General features: G+C 55.8%; 1 protein-coding gene across 4 annotated transcripts in view; it reads right to left on the bottom strand.

The window, feature by feature from the left end:
• ELFN1 (extracellular leucine rich repeat and fibronectin type III domain containing 1) overlaps positions 1 to 14,949 on the bottom strand; it is a 97,770-nt gene extending 82,821 nt beyond the window's left edge. The window contains exon 1 of one of the 4 annotated variants that reach the window (XM_027469065.3): positions 14,645 to 14,949. The gene's annotated coding sequence lies outside the window, so the exon portion shown is untranslated. Of the gene's footprint in view, positions 1 to 9,838; positions 9,935 to 10,059; positions 10,162 to 11,988; positions 12,270 to 14,644 lie in introns of those variants that run through there. The other 3 variants (XM_027469064.3, XM_027469066.3, XM_072023763.1) reach the window with 3 other exon arrangements.
• Between the last annotated feature and the right edge of the window lie 2,566 nt (positions 14,950 to 17,515).

The following is a 17,515-nucleotide window of genomic DNA, read 5'->3' as shown; positions in this document are numbered from 1 at the left end:
GGCCACGGTAAGAGGTGTCTGATTTAACCTTCACACCACACACCTTCCCCACACACTGCCCATCACAGATCAGCATCAAGTCCTCCCCTCCTGCCCTCTGTGCCATTCTGTGATGGAAAGGCCATCAGGAGCAGCTTGTGGCTGCTCAGAGAGCAGCCAGGGCAAGGTCCCTGTCACTGTCCCCAAGGTGGGAAGGTCCCTATGACACTGCTCAAGCCACCGTGGTGCAGAGCAGCCCTTCAGCTCCTCCCTGACACAGGGGGCTGAAGACCTTGGAATGGAGCTGGGGAATGCCAGGAGAGCCTGGACGATGAGCAGTTGTGTTATCTCACATCCATCAGCAGGAACGGGAGTGCACAACCTGACACAAGTGTCCTCTGTTGGCTTCAAGGGCACTGACCCACTGAAATTCCCAGTGATTTAGGGCTCCTGTTCAGCTTGTTATCACGGCTGTGGCACCAACCAAGGCTTTCCAAGCAAGCCCAGCAGCTCCCTGGGACCATCAGCAGGGCTGTCACCTGGCCGATGCTTTGTAGGTCCTCCTGGAGCAGAGCAATGAGGGATTTTAGCTATTTATGAATTAGGGGAGTGTCCTACATATTTTAACAGGAAGATGGAGGAGATTTTGCTCAGAACAAGGGCTTTCTTCATTATTATTTTTTTCTTAAATTGCTTTCCCAGTCATTATTACATTTTGCCACGGCGAACAACCAGGCAATTCCATCATGTTCCCTCGGACACACCATGGCAGACAGCTAACGCTATCAGTTAAGTCTTGTCCCTTTCAATCTCCATTACATAGGAAGAGCAAATTTATTATGATGCATATGTCATTACACACCAATGCCTTTCCATTATCATATAACTGGATACCCCCAAGCTTCATAATTTGCAGCATAATAGTAATTTTTAAAGAGCCATTGGTAATCAATAGCACTCAGCATCCCTGTCAGGATCATTTGCAAAACAAATAACACTGATCTCAAACAACTTTACAGGAGGGATATTTAATCCCTGCAAACTGCATTATGTGATGGATAAACAAGGAATATTAGACTATGTATCATGTATTTTCCTGGATTAAATATCACTTCCATCATTGTTGCTGCCCGTGGTACAATGCAGCCTGGTTTTTGGCTAGGCAGTGCCGAGGTATTGCCTTACAGAGACACACCACCCGAGGACTGAGCCCAGCTCCTGCAGGCTGGGTTTGCTCCTGTCCTCTGCACCAACCTGCCCAACCTCCACCGAAACCAATTCCCAGGCAGGAGGTGCTATTTCAAGCCCCTCGTCGACCCAGAGCCCTGGTTTAAATGAGTTACTACCTATAACTCTACAAAAGTGCTAAGTAGCATCATTTAATAAGAGGCTGAGCCATCTGCCTCATTAGCTAACAGACAGACCTTCAGGACGATAAACAGAAGCTCGTTTCTCTTATTGCCTTTCCTTCTCCTTTAGGACATGCTGCCAGAGGCTGTAATTGGGAAGGTAACTTTGTCCCGACCGCGGTCATCATGACTCTTGTCCCTCCGCAGGTGGCGTTACCATAGCATCCCAGTCTTTAATGGGGATTTTGCACGGGAAATGGAGACAGCCACCCCATCCAGACCCCACACTGACCCACCAGCAACTGCTGGTTTGCTGCAGCCCTCCAAGTACAGCCAACAACCCACCCAGGGCTCTCTAATTCCTATCTCTACTACCAAATTGGAGAATTCAGGAGAACCACAGCTCCTGTGCTTCAGCCAGACCACCAGCCAGGGAGCCCAACATCACCTGTTGTACAACCAGCAGCAGACCAGCACCTGGGATGCCTTTCATAGGCAGCTTTCCATGGCATAAAATCCACATTTAAGTTTTCTATCCTGGTTTCTGCCCCACAAAGCTGTTTGGCATAGCTGTATCTCGCCCCTGGCAGCTGCAGGCACCTTTAGCAAAATTTTCGGCTCCCACTGATGTGGAAAAATTCATGCATTTCCCTGCCCGTGTAAGCACGGGTCTGGCATTCACGGCACTTCCCACCACAGCACAGCGATAAGCCCTGAATCACTCGCTGCTACAAACCCTGCACTTGGTAAGGACGGACCAAATCGGGATAAAAAAACCACCCTCGGACCCTAACTAAGCACTTTAGCTGCTGGAGATTGCAGAATCCTATTTAGTGATATCAGAGCATTTTCTGCAGAGGGAACATCTACTTAAACACCTGGCTATAAGTCAGGAAATTAAATATTTCGGGAGGAAGAAGAAACCCACACAGATCTGCCCATTTTGGCTCATTTCTAGAGAAAATTGTGGCTTAGAAATTGGATTAACTGGGAGTGAGGGTGTTCCAGCACACCCCCCCACTGGGTAGCACCCTGGTTTGACCACATGATCCCACCCGAGCAAGGTTTTTCTGGAGAAAACACTGTTTTTTATGTAATTATTATTTAAATAAAGGTGGAAGGACAAGCTCTCCTGCCAGTTACACCAGTGACCTTGTGAACAGGGATTGTACAGGCACAGCTCTCACATGGGACTGTTCTGAGCATCTTTTGGAGTCACCCTCACCTTAGGATCCTCAGGCACCAATAATTTCCACTGGCTAGAAGGTAGCATTAATCATTTAAATATAATACTTCAAACACTGCCCCCCAGCAAGTCTGGGGTGGGAGGGGGCATGGCCACATACCCCAGATATAATCCAGCCCCATTCAGCCTCCACCACTCACTCATTACACATGCATGCACAGTACCTGCTCATTCAGAGCTCTTCCACAGCTTAAATATTAAGTGATTTATACATCACCATCCCTTTTAATTTAAATTAAGTTGGAATTGCTATCAACGGACTTGATCTTCCCACGGCTTTTTTTTTTTTTTTAAATCCTCCACTTGCAGTTTCGTCACTGCAGGCCACCACCCAGGTGGATGTCAGAGGTTCAGAAGCACAGCCCGGGCTGGGAAATAGAAGGGAGAGCTCCAGCAAAGCTCGAATCCTGCAGAGTGTTAAGGAAGCATCTTTTAGTCTTCTGAGCAGGCATCTGGGTCCAGGTGCAGCTGAAGGGATATCACCTGCCAGAGGGCATGCAGCCCACCACCATGCCCAGCTCCCCAGCATCCCTGGAGGCTGCCCATGGGCAAAGGCTTTGCAGCAAACAGGCTCTGTCCTATTTGATGGACAAAAAAGCAACGAGAAAAACTGCCTAAACTTCACTTGCTGCAGATTGAATTTATTGCTCTGGCCTCAGCACACCTAGGGCACACAGGCCATCACATCTTTTTGATGTGAAGAGCCCCAGAAACTCTTTGCTGTAGGCTCTGCTCTCAGCTCTTCTCTTCATCTCACCCTCCTGCCCAAAGAGGAAACCTCTCGGCCCTCCACCACCTCCTCACACCCAGTCTCCTGCATGGCAAAGCCACCCCCAGTGGGTAATGCCTCTTTTTTCCAGGACCTGGGATGAACATAGTGATGAGCAAGCCTTTAACTCTCATGTCTGCTCCTCAGAAGAGGAAAGCACATCACTGGTACCTGACTGGGTTATGGGTGTCCTCCATGTGCCAAGGAAGAGCAGATCCACACTCAGTCCTCCCCCTTGTCCTCACCCTGGAGGTCAGGAGTTCCAACTCTGCTGCTGATGGCACAAAGGGGGAGAAGATACTTTCATGGACAGGAAAGAAAGATCTTACTGGGGCTGCAGGAGCCTAAAGATGGAAAACGCTTACAGCTGTGTGCACATCCATATGCATTAGAGAACAGGCCCTGATCCAGCACATGCTTACGTCAATCTGCCATCACCAAGATTTAGGAGAACATTTAAAATTAAGCTCAAATCTCCTCACACTGCAAAAAGTGGGGACAAAGAAGGGAAATAAGTCCTATGGTTGGAGCGGAAGCAGGTGTCGGAGGATCCAGTCCCAGCACAGGCTCCAGCACCAGATAACCCTGGGCATGTCACTTCACCTCCAGGTTTTCTGGAGCCACCAGCTCCCCAGGCAGGATCCCCTGACTGCTATAAGAGTCTCCCAGATGCCCACAGAAGATAGGACCAGGGTTGGAGGCTGATTTCCATCCAGTCCCCATGGACAGCCATTTATGCACAATTACAGACGAGGGGAGCACCACAACTCAGCAGCTCCAAGGGGGTCACGGGGGTCCTAAGGAGCCACCCAGAGCCTCACCCGCTGAAGAAACTCAGGATTTTCAGCCAGGATTTTGCCTGCTGGAAATAAAGACAACAGCACTTCACAATAAACGGGGAGCAAAGCAAGATCAATAAGTGAAATGCACTCATTTCCCAGCCCAGCCAGAGCTAATTAAAATGAAAAGGGAATTACTCTGCCCACCATCACAAGTCAGAGACCCAGTGCAAAAGAGAAGGTGTTGGCCCAAGGGCTATACAACACAGTACTGCTTTGGGGCTGTTCTATTATAAAGATAGGGAAAAATAGGAAAAAAAAATCAGAACAGGACCTAGTAATTCTGCATGGCTTCTCCAATCCCAGTGAAGAAAGTCTGGAGTTTCTTATAGCCAAAATGTGATTAAGAGAACCTAAAAATGAGTCCACCGTAGGAGAGGATTTTAACATAAAGGAAAACTCTCCTGCTAAACCACAAGTGAAGTTTAAGATTAGCAGATTGACCCACACAGCAAATGAATGAACAAACTCCACATGGATCTGGTGGTGACATTCGCTGTGTGTGTTTGTCGGGAAGCTCTAAGAGCCGCATCCCACAGATTTATTTCTCCTTCCCTTAAATGTGAAGCTGTTGCACAAACACCACAGCCGGATTGCTGCTCCTTTGTGAATTGGGACAGCTGTTGAGACATGTTGGCTTATTGAAGCTTTCCTTTTACTCCTCCTGTGGAGGATGTTCTCCAGAAGCAGTCGTGTTATTCCTGCGCCCACACTCCAGCATCTCTCCAGGCAGGGTGACCGGGAGCCAGGCCAAGTGAGCAGCACAGCCCCATCCAGAAACCACATGCACAAAGAGATGACCCAGTCAGTATGTGTGCTCTGAGGCCCCCAGGGAGCTCCCCAGAGGGCTGAGGCCAGCTGGGAGGACAAGGTGAAGCCTCCAGCACACTGGGACCAGGGCAGAACAGGCTCCTCAGCTGTCGTCCCCATCCACACATCCCCAGCTCTTAAGAAAAAAAAAAAAAAAAAAAACAGCCTCCTCCCACACCTTCCAGGTGACTGAAACCCAGACAGGGTAAAAGTTCAGACTGATGACCCCTTGTGTTTTATGGCACTGCTGACCTCCTGGATTTTCGGCAGCAAGCTGCTTGCAGAGCAGGCAGCAGCTCTCCATCCCTCAGGCCACACACCAGGCCCTGCAATTCACTGCTCAGCACGGCTTTCCCAAGAGAAGACATCTGGGAGTGACAATTGCAGTCCCCACCACAATTAGCAGGAGCTAATTGGCGCAGCAACACCAGCAATCACATCTCTCATCCCACAAGCCCCATCTCTCTCCCTTCCTACATCTGCTCTTGTACCTCCTGTGCCCTAACCAGAGGCAGGACGAGCACAAGGGTTATGGCTTTGGTTTCCAAGCCATGTTGTGGGGCAGGGCTGGTTCAGATAAAACAGAAGCAGGTATTTTTAAACCCCAAACTAGCTGCTCAAGCACAAACTCCTCAGCATGACTCTGAGCAGGGAGCTAAAGAGAAACTGCTTGAGCTCCTCAACCATCCCAGGCTTCTGCCTTGTGCTCAGACTGCCCAGCCTGGTGGGGGAAGAGTTAATTAATAACATCAGAAAGTGAGCGTTCAGGCCACACAGTTATCCTCTCCTGCTGGAATACCTTGGTGAGCCAGCCCCATCACAACACGGCCAGCTCTGAAGTCGAGACACTTATCCTTTGACAATGCGCTGTTGCAATGACTTTATTTTGATGATACCAGATGATTAATGCTTACGGCTGCTGTCATTTTGTGTGATAGATTTTGGGGCTGCAGAGTGACATTTGCTCAATGCACCGTTCCTGAAAAGCCGTGCTCATCTTAGTGAGGAGAGAGGCATCCGGCAGCCAGACTTTCTGCAAGCCACAGGTGATCGGGAGAGTTGCTGCGAGGAACGTGGGGATGCTCACAGAAAGCCCTGCCTGGTAAAGGCTGCATGGAGAGGAAGGTGCATTAAACAGCCAATGTTGTAAGAAATGGTGAGTTTATCTCATCCACAGATTGTCAGTTATAAACATTCACAGCCAAGAGCCACAGCAGACTGCTCGGGTTTGCCACAAACAGGCTGGAAGACGGAGCAAGTTGCAGAGATCGGATCCCCAGCTGAGGCTCTGCAGGGCTGACTTTCAGCCACACTGAGCTCTCACAGCTGCTCTCAGAGCCAAAAAGCATCCAAAAAAATCAAACTGATCAATCAGCAAAACAAGACACAAACAAATGTCTTAATCATAGCATTCACTAACATGAGAAACTTGGAAGCCTGAATCCCAACCTCTGTGCCTCCAACTCCCCCCACCTGTAACACAAGGACGAGAACCACCTACCTCCCCCAGCTGTTGCAAGCTTTTCCTAATCAATCAGCTCATTAATTCATGCAGAGCATTAGGTAGACAGCAGATGGACAGCTTTATACAATAGTCTTTTCTGCAAGGTGAAATATTTCTGCCTAATCCCCCGCCAGCAGCTGCCTGCCCGCTCCCATCCCATGGGCACCAGGGTCTCCCCAGGACCCAAACAGCACCCAAGGCCACACGGGATTCTCTGGCCGGAGACACCCCATCCCAGAGCTTCTTACAGATTTGATTTTCATCTCATCGTATTTAAAAGCTGTCTCAGGAGCGTAATGATTTTAAATTCACTCACCACCGCAGTCCATCAATTGAGCGGCGGCTGCTAGCGCCTCGCGAGCGGGCGGTGATGAATGGGGCTTTCGAGATGGCATCGCTCAGCTCCGAGCGAGAGCAGAGCGTGGGCAGAGGGTGGAGAAGGGAAAAGCAAAGAATTTAAAAGGAAGAAACAGGGAGGGGAAGGGAAAAGCCCGATCTGCTCACTGCAAGCTTCGGACAAGTGTTCCCCCACTGCCAGGAGGCATGGCTTTGAGGGAGCAGCCTTGGCTTGTGTTAGTCTCCCTGATCTGATATTTGTCATCTTACATTTGGAATTAAAATATTGGACAGTTTATTTAGTAATCAATAGCCCCACATCTGCCTTGTGGAGACCAAGCTGCCAGCTTCTGCCCCGCACATGTGCCCTTACCCAGCAAGGGGAGGCACTGCTTCCCTTTCCAGGAGGGGAAGAAAAGCAACCACCTCGTACCACAGGCATGTGGTCCTTCGAGAAACAGCAAGGAAGGGCACAGCACTGCAGGCATTACCCCTCACTCACCCCAACCCTGGTGGGATTGGGACAGGGAGCACCAGCACCCATCCCTGCAGCTGCCACGGGTGCTGCTCCCCTCCACGGGAAGCCCAGCACACCACACCTCCCCACCGCTTGTCCCCAAAAGTCACAGCCACCTCCTGCCACACACACGGGACACATCCCCTACAGGGGTGCTGCTCTGGGGAGATCAGCCCTACTAGCTGCTTCTCCCCCCTGTAGGGGAGGGAAAAAAGCAATTCCATGCACACAGCAATCCCCCTGCTTGGGGCATCCTAAAGTTACATCCCCCAGATCTCACCCTGCTCTGCTGCCAAGCACCCTCCTCCCCTAGGAGGGGATGGTGCCGAGTACTGGGAATGAGACACTTCACATCTGGGCCCCTATTTCTCCTTTTTCCTCCAGTTATGGGGCCGGGTCAGCGCTGTGCAGCTTGCGAGCACAAAACTATTCACAGCACATGAAGCTGTACCGAAGAGGCTGCAGATCGTGGTGTGAGCACCACAGCTGCGTGCTACCACTCTCAGAGAGGGGAAAGAAGCAGAAAAATGAAATCCACAAAACAAGCAAAAATAAAAATAAGAGGCAGTAAAAGTAAATTAATGATGTTGCTCTAATTTGAGCAAACACTAATTAAGAACGTGTAATTGAATTAATGCATTATTTAGAAACCCTAGAAAATACCAAGAAGGGGTAAAAATACATCGTAGGGCTCCTCTGACATCCCGTATCTCATGCCTCACTACTCACAATTTATTTTAATGTCACTGGAATCTCCAGATTTATTTATGTCCTTGTCACTCACCACTGTTTGGTATTTATCCTGTATATCTATATTCTCTCCCCCTAGTTTTACCCACCCATATGGGGCAGTGATGGCCGTGTGATAAGTCAGAGCCGTGTAATGCATTAGTTCAGCTCTTCAGCCACTTTTCCTCTCTCTGCCCGGTAGCCAGAGGTCTGGGTCTAATTTGTCTAGAGCCTGGAAAAATGTCAAATGCTTCATTAACAAACAAACCCAGCTTCTGGAAATGTTTTCCTCCAGCAGCCTCAAGTGTCACTTCACTGCAAAGGGCCCCACACGAGCAGGATCTGAGCCTGACCCAGAACAGGTCGGCCAAACGGTGTCATCGCAGCCTGAAAACGTGGAGGAAGCACCATCCCAGCAAAAAGGGGGAAATATCAGCCCCTCAAAGGTTGCACAGCAGATGTCCATACCTGCAGAAGATCCTGAGATAATTATATTTGCAAATGGGACAGTTCGCTAGTGCTTTGGGTATTTAGCTATAGGTTTTAGATACATTATTCTCCCCCCTTCTGAGCCCTTCACACACAGCAAGGCTTACAGTTTTGGGTTTTTTTTTTGGTTTGTTTGTTTGTTTTTTGTTGTTGTCGTTTTTTTGTTTTTGTTTTTTTTACTACACCTGGGTTTCCAAGAAGAGATACAGACAAATACACCAAAAGGAAATAAATTGCTTAAAAAAGTCTAAAGACACTTTCAGGGAAGGCATCACGCAAAAATAATGCAAGCATAGCTGAGCTCACACACACGTAGCTCTAAGAAGGGGGAAAAGCAGCAGCATTACAGCGTCTGACACTTAGGTGTAAGCATATATTGTAGCAAAACATGCATGCTGTTTATAAAGCATACTGGAAGACTTTTCCCCCAAAGATGCCATACAGAGTGTAAAATTTTATTATCTCTGCTTGCCCGTTTCACAAAGATCTACAGAGAAACACGTCGACAAACCTGCCTGCAGTTTAACTCCATTAAATCCAATGAATGAGTTTGGCCCACAAAAAACAACTCTGCACTTACTGTAATAAAGCTAAAAGCTGATAGCAGCTGATACAGTAAAACACACATTTCTATACATTTCTTCCTCCTGATTTAAAAACACGAGCGAGTTGCACAGACTGCTCTTGTCCAGCTCCTAAAGAAATGCTGTGATGGGGGAGGAAAAAAATACTGGAGTTTTCCTCCTCACTTTGTTTGAAGAAGCTCACAGCTTTTTCTCTGCTGTTATAACTTCACCAGCTCCACATCCATGTCCTCCAGCGTCCCTCCAGATCCCTTACACAGGCTGATACCCCCCTTGGCATCTCCAGACCCTCCTGCCCCAGCTCCTCTTGGTGCGAGGAAGCTCCAGGTCCCCTCACAGCTCCTTTTTTAGGATGTTTCTTGTTTATTTCTATTACAGGGATGTCTCAGAGAACCAGAGGGCTCCTGTGCTAGGGGCCATACGTATGGTCAAGTGGCCAAGTTGTACCTGAGGTATTATTTTACGTTCTTCCTCCACGCCACTATGCTCCTCAGGGTACAGAAGACAGAGGGCCACTCAAGGTCTCTGCTCCAGCCCCTTCTCCCTGAGGTCTTCACAGACCTGTTCACAGCCCTGCCTCCTTTCTTACCTGCACTTTGGGGCCACCCACGGCTCTGGGGGCGTCTCGCCAAGCCCCAGCCCCTGCCTCTCCCCTCCACCAGCCCCATGTTGCTGCTGACCCCATACCTCCATCACACCATGCCAGAAATCACCACCACACAAAGCCCCAGTGCCATCCACAGTCTCAGACCCTGGGCTCGTAACACTAAAAAAATAAATAAAATAGAAATAAAAGCTTATTTCTCCCCAGCAGCCACACCAGCCACCATGGAGGGCTGCACACCCTGCTCACACCCCTTCACATCCCCATCCACCTCAAATACCCCCCACACCCCAGCACAGCCTACCTGCAGCAAACCACCAGCATCCTCTCCTCCAGGGCCTCACCCTGCCCTGCAGCAGCTCTTTTCAAGCCCCTCTGCTCCACGGTGCCCTTTGCTGAGTAATCCCAGGCTGCCTTACACCTGGGGCTGATGCCAATTCACAGCCAAGTGCCAGCAGCTGGGACTGGGTGCTGCCATGATCCTGTGGGTGTTTTTTTTTTTTCCCCTTTTTTTTCAGTGAAATTCCAGCCCTGGACTGTGCCCGGCTGCTGCTCTCTGCGTCCCGTGGGGACACGGGGCTTCACCAACATAACCCACAGCCGCTTGCTGGTCCCCAACTCATGCACGAGGAAAATAAGCCCTGGGAAATATTGCCCGAGGATGGGGCTGAGGCTTTACAAGCAGAGTCCTGTCCCTGTCACAGCCCCTCCGAGCCCAGCGTTAGGTCTGGAGCCCAGCTCGGAAACCTCCGAAGCGCCGTCCGCGTCCTTCTGTTTCCACGCCTTGTGCGGTCCTATATTTAGCGTGTGATAACGAAATAAATAATCCATAGCTCGTAATAATTAGCATTACACCTTGAATACGCCAAAAGCCTGACCTTTCCTAGCGAGGCTGTCCTGGTGAGAGGTTAGATCTCGTGTTTTCTGATCATCAAACGGGAAAGCATCCGCCAGACCGGGAGAACAAGCTCTTATCTAGACCTGATTTCTCTCCCCTCCAGGGGATCCTGTAGGATATTTCAGTTCTCTCCCGCTCGCTGTATGACTCTTCCCTCCCCCAGTTGCTTGAAATCAGCCAAATTCACAATCTCATCTGGCCGGGAGTCAAAGGGGGGAAAAAAATCAAGTCCTAACGCAGCGACTACTTTGAACAGGGACCCGAAGCCCATGAGGAAGGCGTTATCAATCCCAGCTTGGGGCACCTCGGCCACGGAGGGGAAAAACAGGGGCAGCCACAGGGCAGGGCTGGGTCCGGCACAAGTCCCCGATGGGTGCGCATGGCTCGGGGGAGCAGGCACCCATCGCCCTGTGCTGGCACCAGCGGGCACCCAGGGGTGGGTGAGAGCTACGTTCACTTCTCACCTGCTGCCGTGCGCCTTGGTGTGCGGCCCCTTGCAGCGTGCATCGCCTCGGAGCTGCTACAACGATGAGTGTGTGCACGGCAGCGATGCACACATCTACATGGTGCTGGTGTGGGGCAGCTCCGTGCGTGAGCAGGGCAGGGGATTGGGGTGTGTGTGTGTCCGTGGGTGATGCTGTGCCCCCAGCACCCAGCTGTGGGACCCCCGAGCAGCCTCCCTCTGGGCAGGGGAAGGCAGCGGAGGAGAGGGGGCACCGGGCCGGGGCTGGGCTCGATTTTGGGCGAGCTCCCGGTGCTTTTGGCCCGCGTCGGCGCTGGCTCCGTGCTCCTTATGTAACCGCAGCAGGGCCGTGGTGGGGAAGGGGCACCGAGACTGGGGGCAGACGAGCCCCCCAAAACCAAAAGGGGCCTGGAGCAGAAGCTGGGTGCCCCCCTTTGGTGGAGAGGGGGGGATCCAGATGGCTACTGGGTGTGCTGGGCCCTGCTCGGGGCAGCTCCGGGCTCCCCCCCGGTGCGCTGCGGGGCAGGATCCGGCCACTGGTGCCGGTCCCCGCGGGGGGAGCTGCCTCCAGCTCGGCTCCCGCAGGGGCTGCCCTGGGGAAGGGGCTCTACCCCGGAGCCCCCCCGCTCCCACCCCAAAACCTCAGCGCCTTGTGGTGCCGGGGAACTTTGGGGAATCCCAGATTTTGGAGGGAAGTGGGAAGAAAACACAGGGGGAGGGGGGCGTTAAAAAGAAAAAAAAAAAAAAAAAAAAAAAGAAAGCCCCCAAACCCCCGTGGGGTCCCGGCGGCTCCTGTGCCCCCCTCCCCGTGCTGAGCCCCCCCGGAGCATCCCTGGCACCGCGGAGCCGTGCGGCTGCCGGCACCCCCTTACCTGCCGCTCTCCCGTCTGCTGCCTGCCCTGCTCCGGCTCTTCCTCTCCTCCTTCCTCCTCCTCCTCCTCCTCTCTCCCTCTCCCTGCTGCTCGGGGCTCTTTATGGAGATTCATTCATTCATGCCTTCCCATCGGGCCCCCAGCGTTTCCCTGCCTCCCGGAGGCAGAGCGTGTGACGCCTCGCCCCTTTCCAGCCACTTTCTGCTGGCACAAAGCGCCCCAGCCCCGGGGCGGAGGGGAGGGTGGAGGGGGGGGGACACGGACACGCGTGGGCAGCCCAGCCCGTGGGAGCCTCCCCCCAGAGCCGGGAGGGGCAGGTTTAAGGGGCGTGGGCTTCGGGGGGGGGGGGGGACGACACAAAAAGGTTTCCTCCGGTGCCCATCACCGTGGTGTCGGATCGCCCGGGGACCCCTCGCCCTTTCGGTGTCCCCCCCCCACCCACCTCGGGATCCGCCGCACGATCGCAGCCCGGAGCTGCCGGAGCCACGCTGAGCTTCCCCCCTCCAAGTGTCCCCCCCGTGTCACCCCCATGTGCCACCCGCTGCTCCTCGCACCTCTGGGTGCCCGGCAAAGCCTCCCCTTGCCCCAGCCTTCCCCAGGACGAGGAGGGGGGGGCTCAGCGCTGCCTCCCCACTGCTGCAACTTGGTGGGGAGGGGGCCGGCTGCCCCCCACAGCCCCCCCTCGACGGCATCCCGCTGCCCCCCGCTATGCCGGGCAGTTTGGGGAGGGGGCCGGGCGGGTAGGGGGGTGCAGGAGGGGCTTTTTCAGGTGCTAAACTTCAGGCGGATTGCCTCCTCTCCGCACAGGCACGGCGGGGAACGAATTCCCAGCCAGGCAGAGCTGCTTTTTCCCCTTTAGACGCCGTGGGAAATGGGCAGATTTGGGCGCTGCCGGAGCGCCGAACCCCTTAATTTGGGGTATAAAACCACCTAAAACGCTGCCCGAAGGGCCCCGCCCGCTCACCGGGGAGCCGGGCCGTTTGCACGGGCGGTGCCACCCCCTTGGAAGCGTTGCCATCGATCTCTCTCAGCGCCCGCTTTTATTCACCGCAAACTTGTAAATATTTCATCCAGCGCAAACCGGCCCCGGCACGCCCGGAGTTGCTGCGAGGGGGCTGGGGAAGGGGCGCGGGGCTGCCTCCGGCCTCCGAGCCTCTGCCCCGGGGGGGCCTGTTGATACCGGGCCCCCCCCTCAATCCTCTGAGCATCCCTGGGGCTGCAAATCGCAGCCAGGACCTGCTCCCCTTGGGCTCCCCGGACCGGGGACGGCTGAGCTGAGCAGGGATGCGGGGGGTCCAGGGATGGGTGGGGGGCACCCTATGAGGCTGAGGACCCCCGGGGGCCGGGTTCCCCCCCTATCCTGACAGCCCCGGCCCAAGGGCAGCTCCTCACCCGCAATGGCAGGTGCTTGGCTCAGCAGGGACCCCCCCGGGGATCCCCTCCTCACGCCCCTCCGCCCCCCCAGGTCTTATCTGCTCTTCATTAAAATGCAATCAAGAAATTTCTTCGGCAGCTCCGGCCGCGGCTCCACGCGTGCTCCCCACCCGGCAAGTGCCCCCGTCCTTCGGGCTCAGCCGGAATTTGGAAACTGAGCCGGAACTTTACGGCAACATCTGGCACTGCCATCAAAGCCGCACCGCGTCCACCGAGCGGGATCACACTCCCTTTCCTCCGTCGGCACCTTATTTTTAATTTTTGGGGGGTCTCAAACTCATAGGTGGGCACCTGCCCCCCCTCCCTATCCCCGCCCCGAGCCCTCCGGCAGCGGCACCGGGCGGGGACTTGGGGCCGGGGCCGTCCCGGGGAGCAGCCCCCGGCTGGATGCGGTGTCCCCGTCCCCGTCCCCCCCCCTCTCCCCCAGTCACCACCGCCCTCCCCCATTAATTTTCTTTAATTAAAGCACTAAGTGCAGCACGTTTCGCCAGGACGGAAATAGCCGCTGAAGGAGAGCATGTGGGGAGGGGGAGGCACGTCCAAATTACCGGCGTGGGAATGCGGGGGGGGGGGGGGATACTGACCGGGAGCGGCTCTTCCGCAGCCCCCACCCCACTCATCCCATAGCCCCCGGGGGATGGGGTCACTCTGGGTGCTCGGGGAGAACCCCCCTGCGCGCTGCGGGGACGGGATGCGGACGGACCCCCCCCGTACCCCGGGGGATGCTGCTGGCACCTGCTGCCCCCCCGGGGCACGGAGGCTTCCCGGAGCCACCGGTTGCAGCAGGAATCCCCCACACACCCCGGACATCTCCTCACCCCATAGCGCTGGGGCGGCCCCGACGTGGGGCACCCCAACGGGCAGGGGGCGTGCGGCGGGGGCGGCTGCCGGGACACCCCCCCCGCGCCCCCAACCCGCTCCGGCCACGACTTCCCCGGGGGCACAGGGGACCGGGAGCGGCTCCAGCCAAACCGGGGGACCCCCGGGTGGCGGCGGGGAGGGCTCCGGGCTCCCCCCCCCGCCGCCTGCCCCGCGGCATCCCCATCATCCCCATCCGAGTCCCACGCCGGGCTGCGGCGGCGAAAAGTTTGGCGACACGGAGCGGCCACCGAGGGGGTCCCGGCACCCGGCACCGGCCGGGGGACACCGGAATAGGGGGAGGGGGGGCTCAGCTGGGGAAGGGTGGGAGCCGGAATCGGGGGGATGCTGCGGGGGCACCTACCTGCTCCGGCGGCGGCTGCGGGCGCCCGGCAGCGGCAGCCCCGAGGCGCGGTGATGGGCGCAGCCCTGGCTGCGGCTCCCCGAGCCCCCTCCAGGCGGGCGGGCCGGGGGCAGGAGGCGGGCAGGGAAACGCAGCCGGAGCCGAGCAAATCCCAGCGCTGGAGCCGGCCTCCGAGAAGAGCAGGGCTGCAGCTCCTCACTGCGTCAGGCGGAGAGCCCTGCCCGTGCAGGCGGCGCCGGGCAGCGCTGCCAGGCCCGGGGGGCTCCCATCGGCACGGCTCGGCCCCGCCTGGCACGGCTCGGATCGGCTCGGATCGGCTCGGAGAGAAGCAGGGAGCCGCGGGCAGGGCCGGGGGCGCGGGCACGGCTCGGCACGGCTCGGCCTAGCACGGTCCGGTTCGGCTCGGCTCGGTTTGGCACGGCGCGGGGCGGCTCGCTCCGATCGGGTTGGGTTCAGCGCAGCTCGCCCGGGCTGGGTGCGACCCGGCTGGGCTCGGCTCGGCGTGGCCGGGTTGTCACGGCACGGAGCGAGAAGCGGCTTGGCCGGGAGAGCCGGGCTGGCAGCGGGGAGAGAGGGGGGAGCTGGGGGGGTGCGTGTGGATGGCGTGTGTGTGTGAGTGTGCGTGTATAGGGGGGGGTGTGCGTGTATATGGGGTGTGCATGCGTGTATATGGGGTCTGTGTGCATGTATATGGTGTGTGTGTATATGGGGTGTGCACTCGTGTATATGGGGTGTGTGCACCCGTGTGGATGTGCGTGTGCTCGTGTGTGATGGGGGTGCGTGTCTTGGGGTGTGTGAGCACAAATGTGTGTGCCAGGGGTACCTGCACGTGTGTGACGTGTGTGTATGTGGCTGTAGGTGCACCCGTGTGTGTGCACGCGCGTGTGAATGTCCCCATGTGTCACCCAGCCCCAAGCTCTGTGGGTCAAACTGGGCCCAGCCCAGCCAGGCGATGGGGAGAGCACAGGGGTGAGGGCAAGCAGGTGGGGAGCTGGGCAGCAATGGGGCTGCTCCAGGACCCCTGCCCGCATCTCCTGGAGCCCCCTGGGTGGCCCCAGTCCTGGCTGCAGCCAGTACACGCCGTGTTCAGCCCTGCCCAGGCACCATCCTGCCCCAAGACCATCCCCTGCCTGCCCCAGAGGCTGCCCTTGCATCCCCCTTGGGCCTCTCTTGATGCTGTTTAGCAACACAACACGAAACTTAGAGTGACTGAAGTGTGGCTGGCCCCTGGAATAAAAGTGCTTTTCCCTCCTAGCGCTGTCACTGGGGTAAGGGCTGGCCATGATGGTTTTTGTGATGTCCCAGGGTGTCCAAACCCAAGCCCGCAAATCCCTTTCACAGCCCTGTGGGGATGTGGCAGGGGAGACACAGAAGGTGGGGTGCAGCAGCGAAATTTTCAGCTTAATAGCAACAACAACAACAGCAAAGCAGCCAAAAAACCTGAAGCGTGGAGCGATGGAGCCGGGAGACAGCTGGGGAACAGGCAGGCCGTGGCCCCTCTCCAAACGGCAGCTGGCAACCTGGCGCGGAGCTCGCCTGTGTTTGGGCACGCAGCCCCGGGGAAGCACTTGCCGAAAGGCAAGAGAAAACCCTGCGGGATGGGGAGGGATGGGGCAGGGGGAAGCACTCCAGCATCTCCTGCTCTGCAGCCCCCACCTGGCCTCTGACCCACCGGGGGGCTGCAGGGCTCGGTCTCTGTGTGAGCTCTGTGCTCTGGGGCTCCTCTTCCCCTTCCCTGCCACCAGCTGGGCTCATGTCCCTGAAGCACGGGGGGTCCTCCATCCCCTTTCTCCCATGTCCCATGGGCTGCCCTCAAGCCATGGGGTCCTCTTGAAATTGCTCTGAATTAATAAACACACGGGCAGGCTGCCGGCAGTGAGGCTGGAGATAACGGGTCCCATCCCTCTTCTGCCTGTGCTGGAGAAGGCTCTCGAGCATCACCAAGCTGTCACCTCCCTTCCTGGACAGGGACACGGCACCTGCCAGCCCCCCGGCTGCAGGAGGGGGGTGCTTGGGGAGCAGGGAGCGACACTGATCCTGGGGGGCTTCGTACCCAGGGGGCTCTGGCAGCTGGAGGAAGAATCACCTGCGGGGGACGGGGATGCCACCAAGGCTGTGCTGTGCTGCAGGTGTCACCCATGGACACCAGCAGGGAGGGCAGGGAAGGTTTGCAGAAGGCTGTTTGCAACTCCTAGCTCAGCACCCTGGGGCTGACTGGGGGGAAGCAGCCCCCCAAACCTCCAGACTCACCCATGGATCAAAGAACAAGCTTTAAAGCAGCAGCATCTGAGCTGCCAGGCCAACCCGGGGTGGAATGACTTCGTGCAGTCAAACTTTACCAACCCAGATAAACGAATACAAAAAGTACTTCTAGGCAAGCTGCTCCAATTCGTCTGGGAGGAAGTGACGCCACCCCAGCCTCTAGCCCTATATTTAGTAAAAATCTAAACCAGACATTGATAATATTATTAAAGACAGGAAGGAGTAAAAGAAGATGTAGCCGTGCTCGGATGACTGCTCTATTTACAGGCGCAGGAGGAATGCTGTGAGAAAGGTGTCTGGGGTCAGGACAGCCTCGGGTGGCTGTTCCCCTCTACCAGCAGCAGAAGATGACCGGCACAGCAGGTTCAAGAAGTCCTAACCCAGTTTAGCCAGTGGTAACAGGGGCGAGAGGATGGTTAATAAAGCACCGGCTGCTTCTCCTGGTGACAAGGAGGAGGCATGGGAACGAGGGCTCCTCTGCTGCCTGCTGTAGCATCACCTGGAAGGGAAACACTGGGCAATGCACAGAGTGGGCAGCACTCCACTTGTCCATGTAAAACAGGAGGTATTAAGTTAGTTAAGGATGTAAATGACTCCAAACTGTGTGAC

This window comes from Anas platyrhynchos, chromosome 15 (assembly GCF_047663525.1).
Source record: "Anas platyrhynchos isolate ZD024472 breed Pekin duck chromosome 15, IASCAAS_PekinDuck_T2T, whole genome shotgun sequence".
Classification (NCBI taxonomy): domain Eukaryota; kingdom Metazoa; phylum Chordata; class Aves; order Anseriformes; family Anatidae; genus Anas; species Anas platyrhynchos.
The sequence above is the reverse complement of the archived record's forward strand: the minus strand, read 5'-3'. Positions and strand labels throughout refer to the sequence as shown.